Here is a 9,479-nt window from a genome sequence, read left to right as displayed (position 1 = left end):
ATATATATATATATATATATATATATATATACAACAGGCTTCTTTTAGTTTCCATCTACCAAATCCACTTACATGGCTTTGGTTGGCCCAAGGCTATAATAGCAGATGCTTGCCCAAGATGCCATGCAGTGGGACTGAACCCAGAATCATGTGGTTGGGAAGCAAGCTTCTTACCACATAGCCACGCCTGCGCTTATGTTTGCAGAATATTTTTTCTATCAGTGGTCACAGATAATAATTCTTTCTAATTTTGGTACGAGGCTTGCAAATTTGAGGGAATGAGGAAGTCGATTACATCAACCCTAGCGCTCAACTGGTACTTGTTTTATCAACCCCTAAAAAGCCAAAGTCAACTTCAGCAGCATTTGAACTCCGAATGTAAAGGGCAAGAAGATATGCTACAAAACATTTTGTCCAACATGCTAACGATCCTGCCAGTCTACTGCTTTTAACAGTTTCAAATTTTGGTACCAGGCCAGCAGTTTTAGAGGAAGGAGCCTAATCGATTACATCGGCATCAATACTTGACCAATACTTTATTTTAGTGACCCCACTCCCTACACCAAAGGATGACAGGTAAAATTGAGCACAGTTGGACATGAACTCAGAATGTACCAAGCCGGAACAAATGCCACCAAACATTTTTGTCTGATGTGCCAATGACTCTTGCCAATTCGTCACATAATAGCAATAATATCATCAAGGATTAGCACTTTTACCTTTGATTGGTTTCCTGGAGATAGAATATATTTCGTTTATGAAGTACTTTCTACCAGACACTATGAATAATAATAATAATAATAATAATAATAATAACAATAATAATGGTTTCAAATTTTGCCACAAGAGCAGCAATTTTGGGGGAGGGGATAAGTCGATTACATCAACCCCAGTGTTCAACTGGTACTTATTTTACTGACCCCGAAAGGATGAAAGGCAAAGTCGACCTCGGCGGAATTTGAACTCAGAACATAAAGACAGGCAAGACACCGTTAGGCATTTCATCCAGCATGCTAACGGTTTTGCCACGTCGCCACCTTAACGATAATGATAATGATGATGATGATGATAACAATAATAATGGTTTCAAATTTTGGTATAAGGCCAGTAATTTCAGGGGAGGGAGTAAATTGATTACATCAACCCCAGTACTCAACTTGTACTTATTTTATCGTCCCTGAAAGGACGAAAGGCAGAGTCGAACCTCAGTGGAATTAGAACTCACAACACGAAGAAAATGAAAATGCCTCTAAGCATTTTGCCTGGCAGTGCCGACGATTCTGCCAGCTTGCCACCTAATAATAATAATAATAATAATAATAATAATAATAATAATAATAATTTGAATGAATCTTACTTCTCAGAATCTGGTCACTTTTCCCTACAATAAATAAATTCTAATAATAAATTATTCCTGTATTGAAATGTGCAGCTTGTTGCTTGAGGTTTCTGGGTGAGACTTTGAACAACACATAAAACAAAGCAAACAACAAAATGATGATAATATGGAGGTTTTAAAAATTTGCATTTGTAATCAAGACAATAATAACACTGCTTCTTTCTTTTCTATTATCTAAGAGATGAATATCCGAGTGAAATGAAATTCAGACACCAACTGAGTAGCACTTGTGGCATGTACAGGTTGCTAAGCAATATGAAGGTCAGTGATCAAATTAAAACAGATTCAAAAAAAAAAAAAAAAAAAAAATCAGTGACAAAACAAGGTGAATGAAATGAAATATCAAAGAGTATTGATATTTCTATATAATTGCAGCAAATTGTTGATCTACAAAATAAGTGAGATTCAACCTAAAATAAGCTGTTGCCTCCATAATTATAGCTGCAGGATTACAAAAATATATTTTGATGTTTATCCTAATGAAACAGCTGTTGATCAAGACATATAAACTATTCATGATAGTTATGCATTTCTGCTTTTACCTCAAATATGTTGCTTTTCACAATCATTTTAGCTGATTATACATTACATATCTATCTTTATCTTCTACTTGTTTCAGTCATTGGACTGTGTCCATGCTGGGGCACTGCCTCAAAGAGATTTTAGTTGAACAAATCAACCCCAGTACTCTTTTTTACTAAAACCCGCTACTTATTCTATCAGTCACTTTTGTCAAACCACAAAGTTACATAGATGTAAACAAACCAACACCAGTTGTCAAGCAATGGTAGGTAGTCATACAGACATATATACATGCACACGCACGCACATATACGTCAGTTTCTGTGTAACAAATTCACTCACAAAGCTTTGGTTGGACCAAGGTTATAGTAGATGACACTTGCCCAAGGTGCCATGCAGTGGAACTGAACTCAGAACCAGGTTGTTGGGAAGCAAACTTTTACCACGAAGACACACCTGCATCTATGAATTTAAATTTTGAAGATTATGCATCAATCCTCTAAATGGTGTTTTAACTTTTTAGCATTTAAACCGACCATATCCAGCCCAAATATTCTACCAGTTTTATGTTCAAACTGGCCAGATCCAACCTCTCACACCTACCCTACAATATCACCCTAAAAATAAACAATCACATCATCAAAATGTCAAAGCTATGAGATAATGCGTGATTAATTCGAAATAATGTGCGTAACTAAGGATTAGATTTGACAGGGTAATCTGAATGCTAAAGGGTTAATCTGCATTATTATTCCTCTAGATTGTACCTGATATTGGTTTTTGCATGCAAATGATGGTCCATCCAAGTAAAATAGGAATTGAAGGGGTCCATAGGTAAAAAATGGTTGAGAACAAGATTTAGACAAATCTCGTGTTTTGTGAACAACAGAAGAGAAATTTGACAATATTTTAATTTTGTATAATTTTTTTCTTAACTTATTCTACTCCCTTCTCACCCCTGTCTATGAAATATTGGCTTTAAGTCACTGTCTCATTTATAATTGGCTCTTTTATTTACTATTGGGTATATAATTGGTTCCAAGTTTAAGAAATTAAAGATATGAGTAACATTTAAGCAATTTCTTATTTTCTTCCCCCTAAAAAAATGTGAAACTTTATCAAACTAAACAACTCTGCTTTTCAATTAATCTTTCAATACACATTCTTTACAAACATTTATCTTTTCTTTAAAACCTTTAGCATTCAAACCAACCATATCCAGCCTAAATACTCTACCTCCTTTATGTTCAAACCAGTCAGATCCAGCTTCTTACACCTACCCTACAATATCATTCCCAAAGTAAAGAGTCATATCACAGAAATCTCACAGCTATAAGATAATGCAGGCCTAATTCAAAACAATGCGAATAAAATAAGCATTATATTTGACAAAGAAATCTGAATGCTAAAGGGTTAGGAGCAATATCCAAGCCCTTATTCACAATTTTTTTTTCCATACAATGAACGAGGGACTAATTTAATGCAAAAATAGGGCATAATTATTTATCATTTCTCAGGCTGTTGAAGGGGGGCATTTACAAAACTAACAGCAATATTTTTTTTTTCTTTCACTAATTAGCAACAAAAATGGATTAAAATATCAGATTGTGTTGAGCATGATTAACATTTTTTTTAACGAGAGGGATCAGGATGAAATATTAGGAGTCAGGGTGGTTTGTAAGGTGGGAAGGGAGGGGGGGATTAGTCCCTCTTCCACATTCAGGCCACATGTTATTTTCATAGAGAAGGGAGTCGGACATTATCAGAAAGACAAATGGGCGCAGTCAAGTAAATAAACAACAAAAACAACACTTATGAAAAATCAATTTACTGTTACTTGCAAACATCACTAAATATCCTCAGGAGAGATCTTTCAAGAATATATATATATAAAAAAAAAAAAAGAGAAAACTCTTTATATAAGAATCTTATTTTGTATATATTACAATTTATACATTTTTTCAGACCTATGTATTTTTTTTGTTCCAGTTTTATTTTTTTCAAATTTTTTTTTTTTTATTATTATTATTTGGTATTTCAAGAAATGTGAACTCATTCATCCATCCGTTTATCACGAAATACCAGCAATATAAACATACTGCCCCAATCAGTAGCGCAAAGGCTATCTGATGAAAATGTGTAATGTATTCAAAATTTGACACATGAAAAATAGTTCATTTTGGAAAATGACTTGAGCATTTTTTTTGTTTTTGTAAAAAGGTGCCAATTATATGAGCGGCAAGAACCTTAGGATGAAGAAGGAATGGTGGAAGTAACAGGTTTTGTCATATCTGAAGAGTTTTTTTTTTTTTTGTTTTGTTTTGTTTCTTCTTTCTCTTTTTTTCTTTCAGTTTGTATTATTTTTTTTTTATTTATTATTTTTAAAACTTTTTGTATCAAGCAACAACAGCCACACACCATGTCTGCAGCTCAGTGGATTTCTCACGCAGAGTTATCTTCCCCTCAGTCAGTAATAAAAGTGTTTCAAATTTATGTCCTCAAGTCCCGGACACAGGACGTCGTTGTTTACATTTGGAAATTACCTGGAAACAATGCTGCGTGTTTGGTGTGTTGTTTGTGTATGTTGAGGTGTAGCATGTCGGCATTTATTGAGTGGGGGGTGGGGGTACATAGAAGTAATTGTGAAGGGGCAGGCGGGTGTAAAGACACAGGGAGATAATAAAAATGACACCAATGCCAAAAAATAAACTCTGAAATGACTTGGCCATAATATCCCAAATGGATTAACACAGAAACCGAATTTTTTTCAGAAATAAACTCTTAGAAATCATTGCACAGCTGCCAATTAGACTATCGTTGAATTTCAGAGCAAATTTAGAGACAATATTGGTGAGTGACCATAATAAGAAGGGGGTGGGAGGGACAGAGGGGAATGGGAGAAAAAAAAAATAACTAGCCCAAAGAGATAAAAACAATGGTATTAATATTTAATGGGATATTAAACAATACCTGTAACGCCACCAAATCTTTGTCTTTATATATTTTTTTAAAATCATTTTTTTTTTCTTTCCCTTGGAATGAAGAAATAAATTAAAAGGAAATGTCCTGAAAAAGGTCATGTTGCTTGCCACAGGTTTCGAACGCTACATGATGACATATATCAAAATAACATATTTAGCTGTCTTGTAATTTCTTTTGGAGTAAAATGGCCGACATTTTTGCATTATTATCATTATAATTATTATTATTATTATTATATTTTTAAAATTTGAATGTCACGCATGATAGAATTTCACTGGGTTTATTACTAAGGGAATAACTTCGTTAGTTACGTAGATATTAGAAAAAAAAAAAAATTACACTAGACATGACTTTATTTAGACTTTGCCAGGCTGACCTGACTATTTTAGTTGTCGGTACAAATCATAAGGTTTAACCTATACATGCCCACCACTCCCAACAATATAGAAAAGGAGTCAATATCCAAGGTACAAAATTTACATTATACTATTAACAGCCAGTAAAATTCCCATCTGAACTTACAACAATAATTAAGTAACTGAGTAGCTTGATATAATTAATGGGTTAACGATGTAATTGAAAGAGGGCAGTGAAATGGTGCTGCTAAACGACCAAACAATAACACACACAAGTTTCATTAAATACCCAACTGTGTTCAAAAGTTATCTTTTTGATTTTAGATTTTTTGCATGTCCTAAATTTTGCTTTCTTTTTTTAACCATTAGTTTAGGAATAATCAAGTTCCGAAATTCATATTCAATGTTTCAAAATGTTCACAGTGTTTAAGAAACTAACACAAATGTCAAATATATTCAATTCCTGAAACCAAGACTGAGAAAGTCTGGAAACATCAAATACGAATTTAGGAAATTTATTGTTCCAAACAGGCAGTAAAGAAGAAAAAGAAAAAAAAAACATCTAAAAAAACTTGAATGCAGTCATGTATTTAAAACATACACACATGCTTATATACATATCATATATATATACATATATATGTATGTATACACACATATACATTTAAACCATTGTATACTCATACACACATATACAGCTTTCTCTTTCTCATAAACACACACACACAGGTAAAAACACATAAACATATACATACATTGTAATATTTCTTTATTTACATGAACACACGCACACTCTCATATAAATATACACATTATATATCACATTTAGTGAACCATAAGAAATGTTGGTTACAGGCATCCAACAGGCCAATCACTGGTTCACAGCATTTCTGGTGGCGAGAGTGACAAGGGAGTGCCTCATACTTGGTGCAGAACAACTGTTGCAAGAAACTGCAAACAAAAAGCATTGCTGCTTATTTATAATCTTTAATGCCACACACACACACACACACACACACACAGAGAAAACATGACTCCTCTAGTTTTATCTATTTTCATCAAGACCTTTCTTGTTTTCCAATATTTTTGTACAAGGCTCTTGTTATTCCTTTGGAAAAGTTCCTAAATCAATATTTTGAAGACTTCCTCAGCTACATCTTCAGGATGGTGAGTGCAACAGACTCTTTTGCTGTAGATATCTGATTTATTGTAGACTTTATTGGCAGAATTTAAATATTCAGATATATCAACTGTCACATGTTCATGCTGTGTGTGACATGTACATTATTTGTGGACAAGCTTTGTGTTATCCATTGCTGTTTATTGTAGTGGGTAATTCTGTTCAGTATGGACATGTTGTCCACTAACGTTTTCCTATCTAGATTTTAGGTTTTTCTTTTGTGCTTCATGGCTTTGTAAATACAGTCATGTTTTTGATATATGCCACATATACACACATCCATGTATAAACATACATATATATCTATATATATATAAGTACATACACACACACACACACCACACATGCATGCATACAAACATAATGTATACCAACAAAAATATATTTTTAAAATGTGCCTCTTCATGGGAACAAGGTCATTCACAAACTAAATAGATTACTCGATACTTCAGGAAATAGATTTAAATATATAGATTATTTCTGTAGTAATTAACAGGGTTATAAATCTGCTTCCTCAATTTTGATATTTTCAGAACTTGTTCTGAAGACATTATGTTCAAAAGAGATATATAAAATTGCAAACTGCTACTTAAATCATTCATATGTATGTGTATATGTGTGTGCATGTATTTGTAGATGTATGTGTGTATATGTGTATGAATATATGTACATATATGCACACACACACACACACACATCCACACACTATATTCAGCAGGATTAATTTGCATCAGAGTGGTATCTTGCACCAGGCGATATTGAAATTGGTACGAGGCACTTAGAGTTGGAATAACTTACCAGAACTCATACCACAGTCTGAGTTTAGCTAGCATATGATCCGCTGAGGTACTGGAGGTATCGACAATTGAACAATAGTTTTTCTTTTTTTATTTATTTATTTGGTTATAATTCTGATTCAAATATAGACTGAGCAAGTTGTATAGCAACTCATATGCCATGTTCTCTCATTTTTTGAACCATCTTGGAGAAGAATTGTGAAGTTATGTACAAACCACAAGCGTTAAAAATTGGTTGGTTGGGATTTGTTATGGATATATATGTTTTCTCATATTTTTTTTTTCAGTTTTTCAGGAATGGCACGGTTAATGAGTGGCAAGATACACTGATATGGAATCGAATGGCGACTGAGTTTAACTAACTGCAGGCACTGTAGCATGACAAGTCTTCAATTTCTGCCTGGCCTTTGTCTCTATTTCCTTCCTTGGACATTTGGCCAAATTATATTCTGAATCAAGCAGTTACATGTATTTTTATAAATTTGTGGGAAAAAAAAAAATCTAATTTCTTTACAATTTAAAACTACAAGAAACTACACAAATAAAACCCAAGGAAATTGAATATGAAGAATGACTTCTACCTAAAGTTCTTTAAAACTAAAAAGTAATATCAATCTATACTAGTTTAATGTTAACCTTATTTGCTACTCACCCTCATCAATGCCATAAATAGATCAGAGACAATATTGGAACCATTAGTTCAGTTGAACAGTTTTCATTGTACTCCAGTGTCATTTTACATATTGGCACTAGCTACGTTGGTAAAGATTAAACCCAGAGCTGCTAACGAGGCCTCAATTAGTTACTGTCTCAGCTACAGGAGTTCAATTTACTTTATCTTCTAAAATAAAATTTGGAAGCCAGAAAATACACTAAAGATTAAAAAGAAAAACCTTCCGGTTAGTTCTATGAACGAGCAATCATCAAATGTTTTGTGATCATTGTTTATAAATATATATTATGTGTGTGTGTGTGTGTGTGTGGCATAAAAATCAGACCACTTTCGATTATTTGGTTAATAATAATAATAATAATAATAATAATAATAATAATAATAATAATAATAATAATAATCATAATAATAAATATAATAATAATAATGATGGTTTCTGATTTAGGCTCAGAGCCAGTAATTTTGAGGGAAAAGGGGTAAGTCGCTACCATCAGCCCCCGTTACTTCACTGGTACTTTATTTTATTAACACCCAGAGGGATAAAAGGCAAAATTGACCCCGACAACAATGATAAAAAGTAGTAGTAGTAGTAGTAGTAAAATTATTTTTATGAAGGAATGTGTTTAATTAATCAGAGGAAACAATGAGAAGGGAAACACCAAAGAATTAGCAGATCCTGGCATCTTAACTGTCATCTAATATACATGTGTGTGTGTGTGTTTATATGTGTATGTCTATATATATACGCGCACACACACACACACATACTAGTGTGTGCATGTGTGTTTATATGTATGTCTATATATATATATACATACACATATGCACACACATGTATATGTATGTGTGTATGTACACACACACACACACACACACACACACACAATAGGTAAGAAAATATCAAAAAGACATTTGTATTCTTTTCTATATAAGCATGTTATAAATGACTTGATGCCTTATAACTCTAAGTTCATATCTTATTCTATAATACATACATATATACAAGTATTTTTTTTTTTTCTGCATTAGACCACAGCAATTGTTTTTTGAATAAATTAAGCTACGCTTATCCTTAATGAGAGAGAGAGAGAGAGAGAGAGAGAGAGAGAGAGAGAGAGAGAAAGGCACTGTTGATTAATGGGTTTCCAGTACTAAAACTTCAACACTTTTTATTAAACATTAATGAGCAAAACATTTCACACATATACACAAAGCAAATGGAAGGAGCCCAGCCACATTTATTCGGATGGATGGAAATTTATATTATTATGTTATTTTATATATATATATATAGAATTATGCTCATGCACACACCCATTCTTACACACACACACACACACACACACAAACGTTCGTACATACAGAGAGAATTTTCTGGCTTTAGCTATCCAGTTAAAATATTTGAAGAGTTGCTGGAATTGTTCAGAGGTACTGTTGTCAAACATGGTCCTAGAAGATAACCTTGATATTGTTTCATTTTATAAATATTTTAATAAATATTTAACTACAATTCATAAAAATTTGAATGGAAAAAAAAGACATTAAATTATTTTGAGCCGTCTAACGAGGT

The 9,479-nt window shown here is 32.9% G+C and overlaps 1 protein-coding gene across 1 annotated transcript in view; it reads right to left on the bottom strand.

The window, feature by feature from the left end:
* Nucleotides 1-9,479, bottom strand: part of LOC106880526 (serine-rich adhesin for platelets) — a 41,355-nt gene that overhangs the window by 12,158 nt on the left and 19,718 nt on the right. The gene's annotated exons all lie outside the window — the stretch shown is intronic.

The sequence above is a fragment of the Octopus bimaculoides genome, chromosome 6 (genome assembly GCF_001194135.2).
Source record: "Octopus bimaculoides isolate UCB-OBI-ISO-001 chromosome 6, ASM119413v2, whole genome shotgun sequence".
Taxonomy (NCBI): domain Eukaryota; kingdom Metazoa; phylum Mollusca; class Cephalopoda; order Octopoda; family Octopodidae; genus Octopus; species Octopus bimaculoides.
The sequence above is the reverse complement of the archived record's forward strand: the minus strand, read 5'-3'. Positions and strand labels throughout refer to the sequence as shown.